Source organism: Monodelphis domestica, chromosome 3, assembly GCF_027887165.1.
Source record: "Monodelphis domestica isolate mMonDom1 chromosome 3, mMonDom1.pri, whole genome shotgun sequence".
Lineage (NCBI taxonomy): Eukaryota > Metazoa > Chordata > Mammalia > Didelphimorphia > Didelphidae > Monodelphis > Monodelphis domestica.
The window spans coordinates 482,017,563-482,042,642 of NC_077229.1; the positions used below are offsets into that span (position 1 = coordinate 482,017,563).

Genomic DNA, 25,080 nt, shown 5'->3' on the forward strand with positions numbered 1-25,080 from the left:
TCTGCCACATACAATGCTCCTCTCACTGACCAGCAATGAAAGAGGTGCCCCTTCTGGAAGTGTGGTGGGGGCCCTATACATGGCTTCAGGGGGCTGCATGTGGTCTGAGGGCTGTAGTTTGGGGACCCCTGCTATATACTATGGCCAGACTAGATTTATGCCAGGAATACAGGGCTCATTCAAATATTAGGATAACTATAAACATATACAGGAATGTATGGGTTGTGATTTATATCATTGGTGGGAGATCTCAAATCATTTGTGTATGGGTCTATTGGGAGTTGGCTATTGTGAAATTTATAGCAAAAAATGCAGTGCTTTATTTTAGGCAACTTTTCAAAGTATGAAAAAGGATGTATTTAGCAAGGTGGATTACAAGACAAGTCAGGAAAATATTTTGAATTACTGACATGATTTCACATAAATCCTGCAGAGTGTTCAGTTTCTTCATTATTTCAATTAGCATGTGTTAGTTAAGAGTTGCTGGCCAAATGATTACCCTTAAGGTGAAAGTGACAGAATGGATAAAGGGAAACCTGATTTTTCCTTTCCTAGTTCCTCTTCCCTTCCCTGATACCTTTTCATCTTTAGTAAAATTGAAATGAAGTCCTTAAAATGTAAACACTGAGATGAAGTGGTAACTCACCAAAATGTTAGACCTGAAAGATACCTTAGAGATCATGTAAACCAGTTTCCTTATTTATTTTCCAGGGAAGGTTGCTACTTGAGGTAAGCTACTTGAAAAAGGTCATAAAATTGCTTTTAGTATCAAGAGGACTATCCTTATATTTTTTATTATATTTATATTAAATCTTTATTACCTTTTTGTTAATAATTAAAAAACAACCTTAATTTCTGTAGTCCTCATTCCCTTTGTCAGCCTGCCATTCGTTATCACAAATACTTTTTAAAAGGGGGGAAAAGGCAGTTCAGCAAAAATAATCAACACCTCAATCATGTTTGACAGTATATGCAATATTCTACTTTCATGATCCTCACCTTTGCAATGAAGGGAGGTAGGTGAATTCCAACCTTTTAATTATAATTGTATAATGCTTAGAGTTTTTTTCCCCCCTCTCTCTGTATATGTTGTAGTCATTGTATATGCATTGTTTTTCTATTTAATTTAATCTGCATCAATTCGTATAAAAATCGTTCATGTTTCTATGAATTTTTCGTATCCCGCTACACGTCTCTATTTCAGCTCAGTTCCAGACAAGTGACATCATTCAGGGAGTGGGAAGGAATGCAGTGATTGAGTAATGCGCCCTTTCTTAGTTAGAAATGGGGAGTAACGATCAAGTACTTGTACTTTTCTTTGTTGTCTTCTATTTGACAGTCGCTGACCTGAAAATGGCAAAAAAAAAATTGTCCCTGTGGAAATAAATTATTCTAGAATCCAGCTGTAATAAAGCAACTGCAAACTCCTATTCCCAGGCTTCTATTTTTATCTCTGCGGTGTTTTAACAAGTCCTCTACTTCTCTTGCTTGCTCCGCCCTTTGATTCCCCGGTACAGCCCTGACGCACCGCCTACCAGTCCCGCCCCGCAATGAGTGCTCCTATTTGAGTAGTCCGGAATAAGGTTGGTAAGAGAGTCATTCTCAGCTCTCGAATAGTTCGACCAATCAAAGAGTTCTTCTCGATGGAGGCGGGGCTTCCAGATATCGCTTCCTTCTTCCTCCTCTTCTGCCCCGCCCACTCAAACCACCACAGCCCCTTTTTTCTCCCCTTTGGATTGGGTGCCTGGCTCTCTTTGGTAGAGGCTCTTTATACCCATTGGCCCAGGTTAGGGAGGGAGGGAGGGGCTTTGCAGGTTCGCAACCTCTGGCGCTGCTGGAGTTGCTGCCTCACCACAACGTTGAGTGGGGCGGAGTCTTGTAGCTACCTCCCTACGTGGGGAGGAGGAGGCGGTGGTGGCAACTGGGGCGGTGGGTAGAGGACCCTGTGCTGCTCTGGGCTCCGACCCTCTGCGGGTATTGGTGAGAGGATTTTTCTTTACTTGGATCCTCAGTTTTCGCGATCCTGCGAATTTGGGTGTGGGGGCGGTGCCTCCCCAGGTTAAGGGCCCCCCTCCCTGGCGCCAAAGGATCTAGAGGACTCGGAGAGCCTCCCTCCGGCCCGAGAGAGGATCCCGGCCAGGCTGACACCCACGGGGGCTGCGGCTTCGCTGACATAAGCCAGAGGCCAGGATCTCCTCTGGCCCCCCGGGCCCGGCTCAGGTGGGCCCTTTTTGTCACTTGTGCCCTTGCGTACCCTTCCCTCTCTCTCCCCAATCGTCATGTCGCAGTCTCAGTTCGGGATGGATTTGATCATGTTTTGGGGGCTTAAGCATCTGTGCCCCTCCCCCTACTTCCCCCTCCCTCCGCCCCATCCTGCAATCCCATCCCCACCCCCTGAATCCTTGCTCCTTTGCTGGAGGACCCTACACTCCGCCTCCCCCTCAACCCTCCCACCCCCAACATCTCACAAAGGCTTTGTATTGAATTGCAGAGAACATCCACCAGTCCCTTTCCTCCCCCTCTCTCTTGCCACTTTGGATTTCTTTTCTGGTGTTCTGTCACTACTTGTGTCTTCTTCCACAATAGCATTGATGTGTCCTTGCTAAAACCTGCGTTCACTTTTCCCATTCCCATTTCCAATGTGATACCCCTGGCAATTTTGCATGTATTCTTTGTATATTATTGTTATCCCAACTCCCTTGTTATCCCAATTTCCCTTCGCAACCTTGCATCTTTCTGTCCCTGGAGCTGCATTGTTTTTCACATTCTGTCATCATCTTGTCATCCCATTTCTTCAGTTAGTTTTTCCTTAAGTATGATATTCCTGCACACATTCTGATACCAAATTCAATTTGGTAACTTTAAAATCTGTTCATATTATGGAGTAAGAGTGGTATCAAATGTCAAGTTTTTTATATTGGAAGACAAGCATTAGTAGGTTAATACCTATCTGCTGCAATTTAGTGCAGTTTAAAAAGCTTAACCACACATATGACCTCATGAACGTAGCATTCTGAATCTGCACAAGAATTTTTTAAAAGGGTTATATTGCAAATATAGGTTGTATTTGCTACTATTGACATCTTTTTCAATTGTCTGTCATTTATCCTCTTTGAAGACCAAGTGCATATCACACTGTAGCCTCAAACATTGAGTGTTAGTACTTAGAAATGAAGGAAAGTGGTAAAAATATCATATTTCAAATAGATCTTGGTTATTTTTCAGTATGAAAATTGTCTTTGTGTGCATTGTTCTTTATCTACAAATGGAGTCACATTAACTTGTTTTGTTAACTTAGATTTTAAATTTATCTGCTAAACTCTGTAGATGAAGGATGTTTTAAGTAATTAATTCCTGTTTACATCTTAGTTTCATTGTTTAAATCTTCTTTAATTATCAATTGTCCATTTTGAAATCTGTCTGAATGTATTATGTTCAACATCATAAGACTAATGGGTTGATAGCATTGTCATAACCCCATAGTTATAGTTTCGTGTTCTATCATCCCCTCTTTGGCATTTGCCATCTAAAGAATTACTTATAGTTGATAATTTTCAACAAAATGCTACTTATTTGCTGACATAATTAAAAAGAATTCATGGGAGGAAGTTTTGTCTTTCAAATAAGTGAACAGAAGGATTTCCTTTCTCCAAAACAGGAAAAATTTTTGGCTTCGTATTTTTTTTCTAAGTTAGCTAATTTGAACAAAGAATTAGTTTTTTCAGATTCTGTGTTGTGATTTAATCTTTTAAACTTTGATCTTCTCATAAATTTGGTGCATAAAATAGTTTTATTTTAGGATTACTCAACATGTTACTACATGATTGTAAAAAATCCATTATTTCTCTTCTATGTCTGCCTTCTTGTACACAAAAGGTATAAATTTTAATAAACAATAATTTTAACAATTAATATTTGTCATGAAACGATTGGAATTAGTTTGAGGGGAGTTGTTTGTTTTGAGAATATCTGCCATTTTTCTGCGCCATTTCAAACTGGCATACTTCATTTCACTGAATACTCTGTGTAGGACATCAAATGAAGTCAGTTTAACAGTGGCTTGTGGGAAACAACTGACTAACTCAAGTGTTGTATAGCAAAGCCAGTTTTTGCTTTTATTATTCTTATTTTATATTGAGTCAATGTGGCAGTTATGAATAGAGGGCCTGGCCTCAAATAAAGGAAACCAAGTTTCAAGTATTGTTTCTGACACATACAGCTTTGTGACCTTGGGCAATTCAGTTAACCTCCCAGTGTTCCTGGTGACTCTCTAAGAATATATTTTGCAGATATATTGCAGCTATTTGTTGGTAAAGGGAGTATCTTTGAGAGTAGTTCCTTACTGGGATGATAGCATTGTCATAGGTGCAGAATTCTTCCCATCCCTACAAAAAAAGGACTTCAACATAACAAATTTCATTCACTCTGAGTTAATGTGAATTTCTTGGTTTTGCCAAGATATTTTTCTTCTTCTATGACAAATAATAGAAATTAATTCACTACCATTTATGCCTGCCTAGCCATCTTTTGTTGGAGATGGTAGACTGCAGAGATGTGGGAAAAAACCATTGTTTTGAATTTGTGCTAAATGCATTTTATGCATTTGTAACATTGTTTTGGTAATACATTCAAATAGACTGTAGAATGCTGCTTTGGGCCTTTCAAACATACATTTAACAACATAAACAGTTTGGCCTAACTTCAGAATTACTATAGAAATAATTTTATTTTGCAATTGTCTTTTAATATGACAAATAAAAATGCATCATTGACACATATATGAGTTATAATATTAAATCGAACCCACTTTATACCCATAGTTGTGTTATCCTTTTTTTAATTGTTTGCTTACCTGAGAATTTTTCTGAAGGGCACATATATTTTTTCTTCTTGAGACTACCCAGATTTCTTGGAACTTTATCCAATAACAATGCCAAGTGTCATTCTTAGGCTATCTCTTTTTTGGAAGAAACACAATTGAATTGTGTTGTATAAGATCACCCATATTATGATTTGTTTTTAGCAATTAAGATGATTGACAATACTACATCTCCTATACTGTGGTGATAGTTCTTTTGATCCTGTAGACCTGGTCATACTATTTTGGGAACAAAGAACTACTGACATTTTCTTCAGGCTGAATTAAAGAGGCAAAATGTCTTTAGTTCAAGTGTATCTTAAGCTTTTTAGACAGTTTGGCTCAAAGTTATATATCACAGAGAGAAATTCCCTGCCTTCTTGTTTGTAGGATATACTTTTTTTTAAATGAAAAGAATATCTTATGCTTTCTTTTTCCATTCTAATTCCCACTTTTGGTGGCAGATGCTTCTCCAAATGAAAGATTATGTGATAATTTAGCATTCCTAAGAGGATCTGGCCTCCCTCCCTTCCCTTGCCCCCCCAAAACAAACTCAACCATACATCTTCAAATGAAATATATTAAAGGAGATTTTTAATGAGAACTGAGGCTAGAAGGCAAATAGATGAGGAGAGTTCTGGAATTGCCTTCAAACATACTGTAGAATGCTCCTTCAGACTTTTAAGAATATACAGTAGCTTCAAATAATATCCAGTTAACTCTTAGTTTTCCCTTTTTATAGGAAAGAAGACTCATCTCTGATGAGTTCATTTTCTTGGTTCTCCAAGGTTCGAAGGCATCAATTATGGGTGAAACACGTTATCTTTTAATTCCCTTTCAAGCCTTAAATTTATATATCCTTGAGCATTATAACAGTTCATGGGGTACAGAAAAGAAAAATATGACTCACTCCCATGAAGGATTTTGGGCCTGACTGTTATGACCTTGGCTAAACTCTTAAAGAAGTTTCCTAGAGTCCAGGAGCCATTAGTTCAGAATATACCTTGTGGCAAAAATAAAGAACAAAAATATCATTAAAGTTGTTTATAACTTGAATCTCTGATTTCATTTTTAATTCTCCTGAGCCAGGCCCTAGACACATAAAACCTTACCAAAACATATATTAAAATTTTATATTACATAATTCTAACCAGGCCTTCACTGCAACAAAACAATCCTTTTTATCCTCTCTATTCCATTCACTGTCCCACTCACCATCATGGCTCTTCTAAATTTTTTCATCCTCTCTCAAGCCTTCTATGATTCTCCCATCTGAGGACCTTATCTCATGTTTAACCAAAAAAATGAGGTCATTCAACAAGATTTTCTTCCTCTGATCACATTGTGTTGCTATGTTGGGAAAAAAAGAAAAAACCTAGTTTCATCCAGTCAAACTATTTAGTAATATATTCAGCTGAAAAAAAAAAAGGCTTTGAGTAAATTAAGGACCTAGAAGCTTGGTTTCTCGCAGTCAATATACAATTTGGAGGAAGTGAAAAATAGGATTATAGAGATTGTGACACCTGGTTTAGAGATTGTGACACCTGGTTTTTCTGTGTTGGAGAAGGGAGTCAAGAAACATGCAGGTTAGAGAGAGAAGGAGTAATCTGGTGACATTCCTTAAGTTAAAACCTTTGGGAAAGGAAAGAAGTGACTTAAAATCAGGTGAATTACAAGCAACTTAAACTTAGCTTCCCAAAATGGTGGATAAAAGCAAAATGGAGTTACTCATGTTAATTTTTAATGAACCATTCTTTTGATTCTGGTTGTTTTGATAAATAAGTGAACCCACAGGTTCACTTATTTAAAGCTTTATCTACTAAGGATTTGATAGTATACCTTAAGGCAGTGGTTCTCAACCTTTCTAATGCCGTGACTCTGCAATACAGTTCCTCATGTTGCGGTGACCCCAAACCAAAAAATTATTTTGGTGGCTACTTCAAAACTGTAATTTTGCTACAGTTATGATTCGGAATGTAAATACCTGATATGCATTATGTATTCATTGCTACAAATTGAGAGGTTGAGAACCACTGCCTTAAAGGGGTATCAAAGTGGAAGAGTAAGAGTCAGAAAGAGAACAAGGAGAAATACCTTGTTAAATAGAATCTATGGGCAAACTGAGTCAGGCTAGAGATCAAACTATTTAGAGGGCTCACTAAAGACTAATCCAAGAGAGGGGATTGACACTGTTACTAAAATAACCAAGAACATTTAGTGAATATAAAACACCATGAAACAAAAGCTGAAGCAAAACTCCAAATGATCATCAGTATTAAGTAGTATCAAGCCTCTTTGTAAGTTGGTAACACATTCAAAATGTCCATTTAGATAGCCCATTTCATTTTGAGTCCCAAATGTCCCATGTAGTCTTCTGGTTCTTGGAAACATCCTCCCTTTAATGTTCTGAAATGAGTTTTATTCTCAGGGTAGCTTTGAAGAGGGCTTTTCCTAATAGATCCAATATTTGGCTCCAGTTCTCTTACGGAGATTCCTGGGTAATTCTGCTAGAATCAGCTGGTAATAAGATTCAATACAATGCAGTACAACTTAAATTTGTGGTTCCAATAATTAGTTCATGGTTCTGATCCTATTAACAACAACAGAGCTATAAGATGAACATCAAATTAGTAGCCCGTAATTCATAATTTTCTTAGTTATAGAGGATATAGAATTGACTATAAATTCATAATGAAAACAGTAAGATCTTTCATGCTTGCAGGCTATTTTAGTAACTCAGGTGTTTTATTATTAATTAAGCAGTCTATTCATTAGTATATTTAGTGTTGCAATAACATTCATTTCCTTTTATAGCAAATTTCTATAATTAAGTAATTCTATAATTAGCTGTGAAAATAATCAAGTTTCTCCTTCTAAATGGCGCAGTTCAATTTGATATAAGCCATAATGGGGAAAAAAATCTCCCTTAGCTTTGTTAGATTTCAGGCAAGTATCAAAGTTAGCAGCCAATCATACAGCAAAGTTCCATGTTGTTCATGAGGCCAACTTCAGAATTAACCAGGTGGTAAAATTTTCCGTTAGGAAAGGAAATAGCATAACATGAAACTGAATCATCATATGTCAAGGTCATTTCCTCAACTTTTCCTAAGGACAGACATCTAGTACTAAAGCAGTTGTCACACTACACTCTCTTTGGGCAGCACATGGTGTTTCTCTTAAATGGTGGATTATTGGTTTACTAATAATTCGACAATCATTAAGTCATTTTTTTCCATGTCAGACTCTTCTTTACCCCATTTGGGGTTTTCTTTGCAAAAACATTGGAGTGTCTTGTCATTTTCTTCTCCAGCTCATTTTACAGATGAGGAAACTGAGACAAACAAGGTTTAAGAAATTTGCCCAGGGTCACAAAATTTTCAAGTGTCTGAGGCCAAATTTGAACTCAGAAAGATGAATTTTCCTGATTCTAGGCCCAGTACTCAATCCTATCAAATAATCATACCTGAAATTAATTTAGAAGAATTTCAGTTAACACTCCCATGAGGTCTTATGTCAAATAGGAAATTTTCTCTAATTACATCTTAGGGCTATGTTATTTTTCTCATGTTTTAATAATAAGCAAGTATAAATACTGTTTACTTTAAGAGTAACCACATTCTGAACACATACAGTGAATAGCTAATAGTTGACTATAGTAAGCTTCCAGTCTATATTGCCTATTAACCCTTAAAGCAAGATAAAGTCTTTGAATTTAACGTTTCTTGTTACTAAGTTGACTCAAAGATGTAATGACAAGACAGACTTTCTTTTTAACAGATATGATTTCATAATTTTCTTAAGCAATAGCCAAATAATCTCAAATGAAATTCATTCTTTACAATCAGCTAACTTGTGCAAACCTGGTCCCAAGTTTGGTTTCTCACGGTTAATGCATAATTTTGAGGGAATGAAAACAGGAAATACAACTTTATACAGATTTCAACACTTATCTCTATGCATTTAATTCCCAGATTTATTTATTCAGCTCTACTCTCTCTCCTGAGCCTCCAGTCTCTTAAATTTGAAATTATAGAAATTACCAATGACCTTTTAGACATCTCAAACTCATAATGTCTAAAACAGAACTACAGCAGTGGGGAAAAACTGCCTCGTGTAGGTAAGAAACTACCTTATGCTTTTGTATCCTCAATAGTAAAAGAATAAGGCTTTGACAAAGACTAACAAAAAGCTGGAAAATAAATAATATGAAGGGAAGTAAGACTTTATTGCCATATATTCCATGCTTTTCTCCCCCTAGAGACAGGCATCAGGGATAATTGGTGAATTCAGGTGAAATCAGGAAAAGATTGAAAGGCAAGAATTGGAAGTTACTATGAAAAGATTGTTTTATGTAGAGAGAAAAGAAAAAAAACTGTTGGTGAACTATAAAATTTCATGTTCAAAAGAATTATAAAGATGAGGTTGGGGGTAGCTGGGTGACTCAGTGGATTGAGAGTCAGGCCTAGAAATGGGAGGTCCTAGGTTCAAATCTGGCCTTAGACACTTCCTAGCTGTGTGACCCTGGGCAAATCACTTAACCCCCATTGCCTAGCCCTTACACCTCTTTCTGCCTTAGAACCAATACACAGAATTTGTTCTAAGATGGAAGGTAAGGGTTTTAAAAAATAAATAAATAAAAAATAAAAGATGAGGTCAAAAGATCAGTTTGAGGAGTTAGGATAAACAGTAGGGACATTTTGTGATTAGTTGAGAAAGGAGGAAGGGGATTTTTAAAAACCTGGTAGAGTCAAATTGCTGTCTAGTCTCATTTTTATCTTTAAAATGATAGAATTGAGGGGCAGCTGGGCATCTTAGTGGATTGAGAGTCAGGTCTAGAGATGGGAGGTCCTAGGGTCAAATCTGGTCTCAGACACTTCCTAGCTGTGTGACCCTGGGCAAGTCACTTAACCCTCATTGCCTAGCCCTTACCATTCTTATAAATCTAAAGAGGAAATAGTGATGGGAGCTACTAACTAATAACTGCATTTTGATTTTCTGGAGCACCTAATTAGTAAAGAGCATAAAATTTGAGACAGATATGTATTTTCTCCTTTTTTAGGACAACTATAAGTCCTCTGGAAATCGAAGTAGAGATAGAAGAGAAAACAAAACAATTGATTCAAATAGTCTTCAAAAGGAATATAACAAAAGTATTTCTTATTTAATGATTTAATGTGCTTTGTAAATTTTTTATGAGGAGTACCCGTTTCTTTTCCACTCCAATTAAAGTAATTTCTATAATTTCAAATTTAAGTATAGTGTCAGGTCTGCACATATATCAGCTAAGTATTATAGTGATTGTTAACAGATATTTTTGTGTGATCTTTATTGAAAACTCTCAATCACAACTACTTTGAATTTACATTTCATGGCTAAGTCTGAAGCTAGATTGTTCTCATTTTACTGGCATTGTCTCTTTCCTGAACTATTATGATAAATATAATCTTAATTGGTCTTCCTATCTTTAGTCTCTCCAATTTTAATTCATTCTTCATACAGCTGCCAAGATAATCTTCTTTGTAAAAGGATCTGACAACTGAAAAACCTTCAGTGACTTCTTATTAACTTTAGGATAAAACGCAAACTCCTTAGCCTGGCATTTATGGCCTTAGTCTACCATCCTAGCATTATTTCATATTATTTTCATTCACAGGTTCCGGGTTCAAGTGCATAGGCTGGTATCTGGCAGACAGTCAGTATTTAACAAATGCTTGTTGGTGGATTGAACCAACACTGGTCTACTAGAAATTTCCCAGTCTTATCATTATTTTTTTTTGCATTCATGTATTTGTATAAGGTTTCACCCATACTTGTGATATAGAATTATCCAAGGATTTATTGACATGTACTACTATTAATCAAATTGTGAACAAGAAGAGATATACTAGGAGATAAGCTTAGTTTATCATAAGCTCAGCATGGGCTAAGAGTGTCTAAAATACCCTACTGAGCGCTCAATAGTTTTTATAACTCACATATAGTTTCTACTTACATCAAAGGAAAATAAGATTTAATTGAAATTTGTAGCTGCCAAAAGGAAAAGGGAAAGATCTACATTTCAAAATATGTCAGTAAAATTTATAGTAGGTTAATGAAGAAGGTTTATATGTCAAAAGATAGGAGAAAGGAAAAAATTATAATCAGGTCAAGTTGTGAATTGATTAACAAATAGTGAAAGGAGTTACTTTGGAATTTACAACTAGGTTATTATAAAAATGAATCAGAAATTCTTTTGCCCCTAACTAGTTAATCATCTGTATTAAAGTATTGGAGGTCTCAACTGTCTTCTACATGACAAGGAAAGCCTTATTTAGCTACATGATTTTCTTTAAAATGACTGTACTGAAGCTCCTAGAAAAGAAATTAAAGTCTTATAACACCTAAAATTAACTTTCCTTGTTTCTTTGGTTTAGATCCTTCCTTTAAGACTTGGCACAGATGCCACATACCTTTCATCAAGCATTTCTGATCCTCAGCTCCACAACTAAAAGGATTCTTTTAGTCCATCAGTTTTGCCTTTGCCCCAGTTTCAATGTGTCTTGAGTTGTGCTTATTTTTGAAGTTCCCTTATTAGATTATTATCTCTCCATAAGGGCCAGTATCATTTGAATGAATCTGTGCAACTCCAAGACTAAACACAATGTCTCTTAATATAGTTTAACAAATATCTTAACATGCTTAATAAATGTCTAAATTGAATTAAGTTTCATATATGTTTCAGTTCTTAATTTACCTTCTTTCTTTTTTTTAATTATCACTCCATTCCCTTTAGAACAGTAAAGAAAACAAAATCCTAACAATCAGTTCCCTTACTGGCAATATCCAAATACGAATGTCTCATTCCATATTTTAAGTTCATCACCAATCTGGCAGGAAATCATAGCATGATTCATCTTTAGTCCTCTAGATTCATGGCTTATTATAGCATTAATTGGAGTTCTAAAATCTTTCCAAGTTGTTTTTCTCTACAATATTGTTATCATCTTAATTGTTCTGCATCTGATTGTCAAATAGTTCTTGTCCCTAAAACTTGGATGGTTGGGGCTATCAAACACTAAATTACTGTGGCCATTTATTACTGACCATTGTGTATTTAATCTATTCTGCTAACCCATAACCTGTTTCTTAACTAGTACCAAATTATTTTGATGATTTCCACTTTGTAATATAGTTCAAAATCTGGTTCTAGTAGGCTGCCTTCTTTCACATTTTAAAAATTCATTATCTTGATATTCTTGACCTGTTGTTCTCCCATATGAATTTTGTTATTTTTTCTAGCTTTGAATAATTCTTAGTTGCTATGGCACTGAATAAGAAAGTTAACTTAGTAGAATTTTCATTTTTTATTATATTGGCTCAGCTTACTCATGAGCAATCAATATTTCTCCAATTATTTAGATTAGTCTTTGTGTGAAAAGTGTTTTGTAATTGTGTTCATGTAATTCCTGGGTTTGTCTTGGCAGGCAGATTCCCAAGTAGTTTATATTATTGTAGTTATTTAAAGTGGAATTTCTCTTTCTATGTCTTGCTGCTGGATTTTGTTGGTAACACATAAAAAGACTGATTATTTATATGGGTTAATTGTATATCTTGTAACTTTCCCAAAGTTATTAACTGTTTCAACTAGTTTTTAATTGATTCCTAAGGTTCTCTAATTATATCATCAGATCATCTCCGAAGAGTGATATTTTTGGTTCCTCATTGCCTCTTCTTCTTATTTTGATATCTTTTTTTTATTGCTATAGCTTTAGTATTTCTAATACAATATTGAATAATAGTGGTGATAATGGATATCTTTGCTTCACCCCATTCTGAATGGGAAGGCTTAGAGTTTATCCCCATCGTAGATAATACTTTCTCTTGGTTTTTAGATAGCTAATACTTGAAGTAGTATCTACTTTAGTAGTATATTATTTTAGATAGATAATAGTTATTTAAAGAAAGATTCCACTTATTCCTATATTTTCTAACATTTTAAATTGAAATGGTATTGCATTTTGTCAAAAGCTTTTTCTGCATCTACTGATATAATCAGAGCAGCTAGAAGGTGCAGTGGATAGAGTACTTGGCCTAGACACAGGAGTACTTATCTTCTTGAGTTCAATTCTGTCTTCAGACATTTATTAGCTTTGTGACCCTGGGCAAGTCGCTTAACTCAGCCTCAATTTCCTCATCTATAAAAGGAGCTAGAGAAGGAAATGGCAAATCATTTCAGTATCTGCCAAGTAAGACCTAACTAAGGTCAGGTAGAGTCAGAAATAATCAGTGTTCAGTCATGGTTATGTTTATAGTTTTCCTAATATTGAACCCGTTCTACATTCCTGGTATAAATTTCATAGCATATTATCTTTATGATATATTTTTGTGATCTCAATTGGCCTATAGTTTTTTTCTGTTTTTGTTCTTCTTGGTTTAGGTAACAAAGCCATATTTGTTTAATAAAAGGAATTTGTTGGCACTCTTTCTTTGCATATGGAATGTGATTTTATATGTATTTTATATTTTTAAATTTTTTCATATTATTTTATATGTTTGAAATTATCTAGTTTTTATTTGATGATTATTTCTCTTTTCGTTAAGAATTTTCCCCTAGCCATGACTGTGAAAAGGACTTCCTTTCTTTTCAGCACTTTCTACCAAGACTTATTCATCATTGCTCTAGTCTCAAATTATATTCACAATTGCAATCCCATTTTTCTGTAGGTTGACTCATTTTTAAGACCATGAGATACTGCATTTCCTATCTTCCACACCTCAGAATGTGTGTATTCACACATTTTCCCTTTCTTTTTTGTAGTCATGGGTGGCCATTCTAACTTATAATAACCTTTCTTCTTATGCTTTCAATCCCAGTATTTTCTTCAGGATCTTGCCACACTATTACCAAATTCTACTTCCATATTTAGACTCATTATACAGTTGGTATTCATTATTCTTAGATTCCCTGTTTGGAAATTCACCTACCCACTAAAATTTATTTGTAATGCCAAATCAATACTCATGGTGCTTTTGGGGTCATTTGCAAACATGCCACAGAGGTGGTAAAAAAAGATTTTCTTTTTTGTTATCTATTTAGTACCACATTTCTTGCATTTTAGTATTTTTTTATTGATGATTTCACTATTTAAAATGGCTTCTAAGAGCAGTGCCAAAATGTTGTCTAGTGTTCTTAAATACAAGAAGGCTGTAATATATGTTTTGAAGAAAATATGTGTGTGGGATAAGGTTTGTTTAGCTATCAGTTATAATGCAGTTGGCCTTAAATGTAATGAATCAACAGTATGGTACATCCAGTAAAAAGGAAGAGAAAATTCTTGTACAAGGTAGCATCTTTAATGCATGATAAAGCTATGGGAAAGAGAATATTATCCAGGGTCAGGAAAAGTTAAACTCTTTTTTTGTTTCTTTAATAAAACCCTTACCTTCCATCTTTGAGTCAATACTATGTATTGGCTCCAAGGCAGAAGAGTAGTAAGGGCTAGGTAATGGGGATCAAGTGACTTGCCCAGGGTCACACAGCTAGGAAATGTCTGAGGCCAGATTTGAACCTAGGACCTCCCATCTCTAGGCTTGGCTCTCAGTCCACTGAGCTACCCAGCTGCCCCCTTAAAGTTAACTCTTTTTGACTAGTCTGACTGGCTTACAAGTCTGGCTGGCTCACATTCAGTCTGAAAAATGTTAAACTTGTAAGTGAAACAGTTTCTGCAAATTAGGAGGTTGGAAGAATTTTACCTATAAAGTGTTATATCCACAAACAATTATGTAGAAGATAAACTTGTAGGTGAAACAGTTTCTGGAAATCAGGAGGTTGGAAGAATTTTACCTGTTAAGTGTCATACCCACAAACAATTATGTAGAAGAGCAGGTTTTCATGAGATTCATTTGTTATACAAGGGCATTGGCAGAGAACCAATATCATACAAATGACCTGCAAAGTCCTTAGCTTTGAAACAGTCAAAAATTATGCAATCTTTCTATTGTGTGTCAATTCCTAGGGGTTTAAGTGCAAACCCTTAATGGTGTATAAGGGCCCGAAATCTATAGGCACTTATAAAATCTGAACCATATGCTAGTCCATTGGAGGTAGAATAAAGTGGGAGTGATGCTCAAAATATTCTAGGATTGGTTCTACAATTGCTTCATCCCAGAAGTTGAATGCTCTTTCCTGGACAAAATGCTTACCTTTATGGTTTTAATTTTGGATAAAGCCCTTATCCCTTGTTATAAGGATCTTGAAAATGCCTGCCCCAACAATAGAAGTTCTTTTCATACATACCCTAAACACTATATTACTCATCTAATCCCTAGATCAGGGCATAATAAAAAATAAAGATGCACTAAAAGCAGATAGCTTTTGACAAGAAAACCACCATGATTAATGATTGAAAGTCAGTCACCATAACACAACATTATTAGGTTACCACCATTTCATATAGCATTAAGCAGACTTCTATTAGGCATGTTTGAAAAATGTTTGGCATGAAAATTTTTAAAGATTTTGAAGATGTTATAGAAAACATTAAGCAGAGTATCAAAAACTTAATAGCGAATGCACAGCAGATTCACTACTCACTAAACTGCAAATTGGGCACAGATAGAAAGTGAGAGTAGCAGAGACAGTTGGCAGTTGCATATGTTCTGAAGAGTTGTGCTGTTCTTAAGAGTTAATTTTTTTTTGGATTTACATCAAAAGATTGTCTTATGTACCAAGTTTCCTAGATAGGAGAACCTGAGGCCCTGTTACAGTGTATTTTTCTTTTTCAGTGGCAATTCTTTTTAAAATTTTAATCTATTTAATTAATTAATTTAGAATATTTTTCCATAGTTACATCATTCATGTTTTTTCCCTCTCCTTTTCTCTCCCTCCTCCCATAGCCAACAAGTAATTCCACTGAGTTTTACATTTATCATTGTTCAAAACTATTTCCATATTTTAATATTTGCAGTTGTTATCATTTAGAGTCTGCATCCCCAGTCATATCCCCCCAAGCCATGTGATCAAACAAATGTTTTCCTTCTACATTTCTACTCCCACAGTAATTTCTCTGGATGTGAATAGCATTCTTTTCTCATAAATCCCTCAGAATTGTCCTGAATCATTGCATTGCTGTTAGGAGAGAAGTCCATTATGTTTGATGTGCTACAGTGTATCAGTCTCTGCATACAATGTTCTATTTCTGGAGGTCATTCCAGTTCAGAAGGAATTTTCCCAGTTCATTATTCTGTTCAGCACCATGGTATTCCATCATCATCAGATACCATAATTTGTTCAGCCATTCCCCAATCAATGGACACTCCCTCATTTTCCAATGTTTTGCCACTTACAAGTCTTTTTCCATATCATCTCTTTGGGGTACAAAACCAGCAGTAATATGGCTGAATCAAAGGGCAGACAGTCTTTTAAAGCCCTTTGTTTATAGTTCCAAATTGTCTTCCAGAATGGTTGGATCAATTCACAACTCCACCAGCAATGCATTAGTGTTGTATAATTGAAAATCTGTTACCCTAAAAAGGAACTATATTTCCTGGGAGCCCACCGACTTCCTGTCATTATGTACTTCCTATAGACAGGGGATATTAGGAGGGGATGTGGAGGGTCCAAGCTCTTTACTTCCTGTCTCGAGCTTGGTGTTGGTAAGGTGGGCTTTACTGGCTGATCAACCATGGGCACGTGATCTTTATTTTGTATCCTCTTTATTCCTTGATTTCTAATGATCATTAATAAATCTCCCTTAAATATAACATTTTAATATTTGATATTTAATTTTAATTTTAAAATTTTTGACAACCATGAAGAGAAGAACCTCTCAATTTTTTAAGATAGCCTAGATGAATTTTTTTAAGCCACATTTCTCCTGCCAAGGCTTTTCGCCCACCCCACCCACCCACATACTCTTGCAAACTCCAAGAGAACTCCGAACTCTTTTTGGAGTTGCTGTCTTTTTCTTTCCCTACTTTTTAGCTCTCTGGGTTATTTTTAGCCAGGGGACTCTGCTTGAGCCCATGTTCCTCAGTTCCTCCCTGATGCCTCTGGCCATACTCCTAATCTCTGGCCCTGCTCCTACTCCTGCTCCTGAATTGGCCTCCCCTCACCCCCTGCCCCCGACCCTGACCACTGTTGCTCTTCCTGCTGGAATGCTAATTGCTGCCCCCAAGAAGCTAGGAGTTCTTGGAACCCCTCTCTGAACAACCGGCAAAAACTAGGGTTTATTTTCCTTAGGCAATGATTAGCTTCCAAACTCCCTCTCCACATGGCTTGGGAAACTAGCATTTTACCTCAGGAGGGAAGGGAAGAAGGAAGTTACTCTTCTAAACAGGAAGTAAATTACAAGCATGGCATACTCTTTGAAAGAGCAGTACCATGCCTGTTTCAAACAGCTTCTACCATTCATGAGTGCACTGAAATTTTCACTTATATTGCCTGAGATTCAAGGGAGAAATTCATCACCCTACAACCCTTTATCATTTAGGCCTCCTCAGTCTCTAAGATTCAACCAGTTTGAGATTCCTCAACCCCATGTTCTCCTTTGCTATGGGAAAACCCACAGTTTTGACAAAAGGAATCTTAATGGATAGGGAAAGGAACTTTAAAGAGACTAGAGGTGAAAATGTTAAACCTTTTCAGACTCTATTATTTTATGAAAGTCTATCTTATTGTATTTTTCTGATTGTCTGCTTTAAGATTTAATTTTGTTTTTTGTTTTTATTTTTTGGCAACTTATTTTATTCTAATTGCAAGAGGTTGTTGTTGAGTTGTCTCAGTTGTGTCCAACTCTTCTTGATCCCATTTAAGGTTTTCTATTTTTTTCCCCTTTTAAACATTATTTTATTTGGTCATTTTCAAACATGATTCCTTGGAAACAAAGATGATTTTCTTTTCCTCCCCCCCATCCCTCCCGTAGATGACGTGCGATTCCACTGGGTATCACATGTGTCCTTGATTCGAACCCATTTCTATGTTGTTGGTATTTGCATTAGAGTGTTCATTTAGAGTCTCTCCTCAATCATGTCCCCTCAACCTCTGTAGTCCAGCAGTTTCTTTTTCTCGGTGTTTTTACTCCCACAATTTGTCCTCTGCTTGTGGACAGTGTTTTTTCTCCTAGATACCTGTAGAATGTTCAGGGACATTGTATTGACACTAATGGAGAAGTCCATTACGTTCTATTGTACCACAGTGTTTCAGTCTCTGAGTACAATGTTTTCCTGGTTCTGCTCCTTTCGCTCTGCATCACTTCCTGGAGGTTGTTCCAGTCTCCATGGAATTCCTCCTCCTTATTACTCTTTTTAGCACAATAGTATTACATCACCAACATATACCACAATTTGTTCAGCCATTCCCCTCATTTTCCAATTTTTGGCCACCACAAAGAGCTCAGCTATGAATATTCTTGTACAAGTCTTTTTCCTTATTATCTCTTTAGGGTACAAACCCAGCAGTGCTATGGCTGGATCAAACAGCAGACAGTCTTTTATCGCCCTTTGGACATAGTTCCCAATTACCCTCCAGAATGGTTGGATCAATTCATAACTCCAGCAGCAATGCATTAATGTCCCAACTTTGCCACATCCCCTCCAACATTCATTACTTTCTTTTGCTATCATGTTAGCCAATCTGCTAGGTGTGAGGTGATACCTCAGAGATGTTTTGATTTGAATCTCTCTGATTATAAGAGATTTAGAACACTTTTTCCTGTGCTTATTAATAGTTTTGATTTCTTTGGCTGAAAACTGCCTGTTCATGTCCCTTGCCCATTTTTCAATTGGAGAATGCCTTGATTTTTTGTACAATTGATTTAGGTCTTTATTAATTTGAGTAATTAGACTTTTGTCAGAGTTTGTTGTTATGAAAATTGTTTCCCAATTTGTTGCTTCCCTTCTCATTTTTGTTACATTGGTTTTGTTTGTACAAAACCTTTTAAATTTGATGTAATCAAAATTGTTTATTTTACATTTTGTGACTCTTTCTATGTCTTGCTTGGTTTTAAAGTCTTTCCCTTCCCACAGGTCTGACATGCATACTATTCTGTGTTCACCTAATTTACTTATAGTTTCCTTCTTTATGTTCAAGTCATTCACCCATTCTAAATTAATCGTGGTGTAGGGTATGTGGTGTTGATCCAAACCTAATCTCTCCCTCACTGTCTTCCAGTTTTCCCAGCAGTTTCTGTCAAATAGTGGGGTTTTGTCCCAGAAGCTGGGGTCTTTGGGTTTGTCATATACTATCTTGCTGAGGTCACTTACCCCAAGTCTATTCCACTGATCCTCCTTTCTGTCTCTTAGCCAGTACTAAATTGTTTTGATGACCACTGCTTTGTAATAGAGTTTGAGATCTGGGACTGCAAGGCCACCTTCCTTTGTATTTTTTTTTATCTCCCTGGATATCCTTGATCCTTTGTTCTTCCAAATAAACTTTGTTATGGTTTTTTCTGAGTAGGTAAAACAAATTTTGGAAGTTCAATGGGTATAGCACTAAATAGATAAATAAGTTTGGGTAGGATGGTCATTTTTATTATATTGGCTCGATTTACCCATGAGCAGTTAATGTTTTTCCAATTGCTCAAGTCTAGTTTTAGTTGTGTGGAGAGTGTTTTGTAGTTGTGTTCATATAGTTCCTGTGTTTGTCTCAGAAGATAGATTCTTAAGTATTTTATTTTCTCTAAGGTGATTTTGAATGGCATTTCACTTTCTAATTCTTGCTGCTGACCTGTGTTGGAAATATATAGAAATGCTGATGACTTATGAGGGTTTATTTTGTATCCTGCAACTTTGCTAAAGTTGTTGATTATTTCGACTAGCTTTTTGGTTGATTCTCTAGGATTCTTCCATCATATCATCCTCCTTGCCTATTTTAATGCCTTCAATTTCTTTTTCTTCTCTAATTGCTACTGCTAGTGTTTCTAGTACAATGTTAAATAATAGAGGTGATAATGGGCATCCTTATTTCACTCCTGATCTTATTGGGAATGTATCTAGTTTATCCCCATTGCACATGATATTAGTTAATGGTTTTAGATATATACTGTTTATTATTTTTAGGAATGACCCTTATATTCCTATGCTTTTTTAGTGCTTTTAATAGGAATGGGTGTTGTATTTTGTCAAAGGCCTTTTCTGCATCTATTGAGATAATCATGTGGTTTTTGTTGGTTTGCTTGTTGATATGGTCAATTATGTGGATGGTTTTCCTAATATTGAACCAGCCCTGCATCCTTGGTATAAATCCTACTTGGTCATAGTGAATGACCCTCCTGATCACTTGCTGGAGTCTTTTTGCTAGTATCCTATTTAAGATTTTTGTATCTATATTCATTAGGGAGATTGGTCTATAGTTTTTTTCTTCCATTTTTGACCTGCCTGGCTTTGGAATCAGTACCATGTTTGTGTCATAAAAGGAGTTTGGTAGAACTCCCTCTTTGCTTATTATGTCAAATAGTTTGTATAGTATTGGGATTAGCTGTTCTTTGAATGTTTAATAGGAATTCACTTGTGAATCCATTAGGTCCTGGGGATTTTTTCTTAGGGAGTTCTTTGATGGCCTATTGGATTTCTTTTTCTGATATGGGATTATTTAATAATTCTATTTCTTCTTCTGTTAGTCTAGGTAATTTATATTTTTGTAAATATTCATCCATATCGCCTAGATTGGTTTATTTATTGCCATATAATTGGGCAAAGTAGTTTTTTAATGATTGCCTTAATTTCCTCTTCATTGGAAGTGAGGACCCCCTTTTCATCTTTGATTAGGTTAATTTGCTTTTCTTCTTTCCTTTTTTAAATTAGATTGAACAGTACTTAGTCTATTTTGTTTGTTTTTTTAAAGTACCAGCTTCTAGTCTTATGTATTAGTTCAATAGTTCTATCACTTTCGATTTTATTAATTTCTCCCTTAGTTTTTAGGATCTCTAGTTTGGTTTTCTTCTGGGGGGGGGGTTAATTTGTTTGCTTTCAAGTTTTTTTATTTGCATTTCCAATTCATTGATCTCTGCCCTCCTTAGTTTGTTAATATATGCACTCAGGGATATGAATTTTCCTCTGAGTACTGCTTTGGCTGCATCCCATAAGGTTTGAAAGGATGTCTCACCATTGTCATTTTCCTCAATGAAATTATTAATTGTTTCTATGATTTGTTCCCTAACTAACTGATTTTGGAGAATCATATTATTTAATTTCCATTTAATTTTTGATTTGGCTCTCCATGTACCCTTACTTATCATTTTATTTTATTATTTTTATTGCCTTATGATCTGAAAAGGTTGCATTTATTATTTCTGCTTTTCTGCATTTGTATGCCATGTTTCTGTGACCTAGTGAATGATCAATCTTTGTGAATGTGCCATGTGGTGTTGAGAAGAAGGTGTATTCCTTTTTGTCCCTATTTATTTTTCTCCATATGACTATTAATTCTAATTTTTCTAAGATTACATTAACATCTTTTACCTCTTTCTTATTTATTTTTTTATTCAATTTATCTAAATTTGATAGTGGTTGGTTCAGGTCTTCCACTAATATGGTTTTACTGTCTATTTCCTCTTCAATTCTCCTAGTTTCTCCATTAGAAATTTGGGTGCTATACCATTTGGTACATACATATTCATTAGTGTTACAGACAAAAGAGTGGTTACCATAAACTGTGACCATGAAAATGTGGTTTCAAGACTTTAAATAGCCAAAACTGTAAAGATAATTTTTAGTGTCTTGGTTTTATATTAAAAATAAAATGGTTGCCATGGGAAAAATTCCCAAATATGAAATACCCAAGTCAGCTGGATTTTATGGAGATTTTAAGTAATACAAATAAAGGAATTTTAGGAAAAAGGAGAGAGAATAAGAGAAAAATAGTATGAAGGGCCTAGGCCAACATGGCCTAGGCCTGAGCCTTAGGAGAGAGACTAGTCAGTCTTTTATCAACTCACCACAAGATCTTTCCTAGCAAAACTCTAGTGTTCAGAGATCCAGCTACTCCAAGTAGTCCAAGCTCCAACTCAGCTACCAAAGCTACACCCCTGCAGAGGCCTAAACCCCCCCCTTCCTTTTAAGGAAAATTTTCTCCTATGTCACCTCCCCTAAATTTCTATGTCTACCAATCTCAGTAGACATTTTCCAAAGGACTGACCATTCTTAATTCACACCTGAGTAGACTAAAACTTTTGAGTAACTCACCTGAGTTGACTAATCTTGTCCTTTGCAAGTTGCCATATTAATTTGATCTTCATAGGTACTTAGCACCCCTTTGTATTAGATCTAAAAATAGACCTAGCTTAAGGGTTCTTGCTTCACTTTAAGTATGTGTTCGGGACTTTTCATTGTTCAATCAGGAGTTTACAACTTTATCTTCCCCTAAAATATGTCTAAATATGGGTGGAGTGATGTGAGAGTTCCCACATTCCTGACCAAAGTCCCTTCATTGTTTTAAAATGGGGAATGATCCTAACCAAATGTTCTAAGGTAGAGTCTGAGAATTTTTTAAGATTCACAAGCCTGAGAAATTTTAAGATTCACAATCTCCCCTGATGATCATTGGGAGACTAGTCTCCCCATTGATCATTTAACATAATCATCTTGTAGTCCTAAATGCACTTCAAACTACACATGCATACAATATTCAATTTTCTAAGAGGAAATTAGAGTAGTTAGGGAGGAAATAGAAAAGAAAGAAAGCAAAACCAATGTTTTGCTAGGCGCATTGACAGAAAGCCAAATTAGGGGCAGTCTCTTTTGACATAAATGTTTACATTTACAATTAATGTTAAATCAAACTTCAGTTCAATAAACCACACCCAAAGTTCATTCTTGATCTTGTTGATGTAGTGCAGGTTTTCTGGCATCTTTCTATAGCAGTTCATTCTCTGGATTTAGGAGTTAGAAAGCTTCTTTCTTGAAGATCTTTCTCAAACAAAATCAAAATCTTGGATTTTATATTAAAATACAATCTCAAACAAAAAATCAAAAATCTTGGATTTTAAATTAAATACAACCCCCCCCCCCGAAGTAGGTGTTTAAAAGAAACATCCATTTCAGCTCAGGATGCAATGTTGAGTTATGGGGGTGTATGAGTCAATTATCAAAAGAAGAGAAAAATACAACCAAAAACATAAGGAAAAAAATTCAAAATAGGCCCTTGTATAGGTCCAATTTAAAGTAATTTCTGTGAGATAAATCTATCATGCCAGCATGATAGTCAAATTTTGTACTTGTATGAGTATTTCGCAAAAAAGTGTAGATACAAGGAAGTCCTACGACTTAAAGTATGTCAAGCATCGCAACCTCGAGTCCACATTAGTTTCAACTCCTTCCATATTGGCATAGAAGTTCATCAATTCCACATGGATTGGTTTCATTTTGACTTGTGTGCTCTTTTTGGCACTTTTCAGGTTAAGTCTGTGCTCCTTGTTTTTATCCCTTTTTCTAGAATCAGACACAATCATTAATAATAGTCTCATAATATTTATCAATAAATGGCAGGTTCCCATAGTTTAAAGCTTTTGGGTATGCATTGATATAGCAATATATGTATATATTAAACTTCTATTACTGCAGAAAAATAATATTAATTGTATGTACCTTTAGTACAAGAAATGAGAAAAATAAAGAAAATAATCAAATATTCTAATCAAAAGAAAAGAAAAGCAATAATAAAAATAAGGAAAAAAATCAGGAATTCAATGTATTCTCGAAAAACAGCATCCACTTGTCAATGGATTATTATCTCCAATTCATGTTATAGGATACAGTCAATCAGTCTCAACAGAAGATGCTTTCTTCACATGTGAGTAATGAATCCAAGAGTCCTTTTCTCCAACCTTAATAAATGTTGGAGTAGTTAACATTTGGAATGGTCCTTCCCACGAAGGCTGAGTTGTTCCAGTACGCTTGAAATTCTTAATATACACTATCTCCTGGGGTCAGGTCATGAAGAGAAAAGTCTAGTGGTCTGGCTTGTACTGCAGCTCCGGATTCATGAAATTCACATAGTTTGTGCTGTAATTCCTGTATATAGGAAGATAGTAGTACCTCCCCCTAATAGTGAGGTCTATGCAGGGGGAAAAGGTTTAGCCTGTATAGGCAGATGTCCAAAAAGCATCTCAAATGATGAGATGTGTAGGTCTCCTCTAGGCCTGCTTCTAAGATAAAATAGGGCCAGAGGGAGAATTTCAGGCCATTTTAAATGTATCTCAGTGCATAATTTTCCAATCATAGTTTTAAGTTCTTTGTTCATTCTTTCCATTTGGCCTGAGCTCTGGGGATGATATGGAACATGGAATTTGGGAGTTATTCCCAAGCAAGAATATATCTGATTTAGGACAGAATCAGTAAAATGACTTCCTCTATCTGAATCAATACATTTTGGCAGGCCAAAGTGAGGAATAATTTCTTTTAAAAGTATCTTAGCAACAAAATCTGCTGTGGCTTGGGTCGCAGAAAATGCTTCTGGCCATCTGGTTAGTTGATCTACAATGATTAGACAAAATTTATAACATCCAACCTTTGGCATTGTTATGAAATCTATCTGTAGATGTTCAAAAGCTGTGTAAGCCAGAGGACAGCCACCAAAGGCTTTTCCATGAAATGCATGTTGGTTATATGCTTGACATGTAGAGCAGGCTGAACACACTTAAGAGGCTATAGTAGTTATGCCAGGGGCTATCCATACTCTCTTAACAGAGGCCACGATTCCCTGAGTGCCAAAGTGACCATTCTTATGAATAGATTTGCAAATTTGGTGATAGAAACTGCTAAGGAGCAGGGGTTTTCCTTCAGATGACACCCATACTCCATTGATCTGTTTTGCTTTGAATTTTTGTTTCCATTTTTCCACTTCCTTTTCATTATAGGAAAGTGATAAATTTAAATCATGAGTGGTTGTTAATGTTAAAATTAATTCAGGTCCTTCTATGGCAGCTAGCTTTGCAGCGGCATCTGCTTGATCATTTCCTCTAGAGACAGGGTCAATGCCACCTGTATGGGCAGAGCAATGAATTACAGCTAGGGCTTAAGGAAGCTAGAGAGCAGAAAGAACTTCATTAATAATTTCTGCATTAGCTATAGATTTTCCAGCTGAGGTTAAAAATCCTCTTTGGAGCCATAGCATTCCGACTGAGTGACAAATGCCAAAAGTATATCTAGAATCTGTATAAATTGTTGCCTTTTTATCCTTGGCAATTATACAAGCGTGCTTCAGATAGTAATGAAGCTGACCACTCAGTGGCAAATTCTGAGACTAC

The 25,080-nt window shown here is 35.8% G+C and overlaps 1 protein-coding gene across 14 annotated transcripts in view; it reads left to right on the plus strand.

Moving 5' to 3' along the window:
- Window positions 1-1,817: 1,817 nt before the first annotated feature.
- PJA2 (praja ring finger ubiquitin ligase 2) overlaps window positions 1,818-25,080 on the plus strand; it is a 91,400-nt gene continuing 68,137 nt past the window's right edge. For 5 of the 14 annotated variants that reach the window (XM_056824707.1, XM_056824710.1, XM_056824712.1 and 2 more), the window contains exon 1: window positions 1,830-1,980. The gene's annotated coding sequence lies outside the window, so the exon portion shown is untranslated. Of the gene's footprint in view, window positions 2,221-25,080 lie in introns of all 14 variants that reach the window. The other 9 variants (XM_056824708.1, XM_056824711.1, XM_007486490.3 and 6 more) reach the window with 7 other exon arrangements.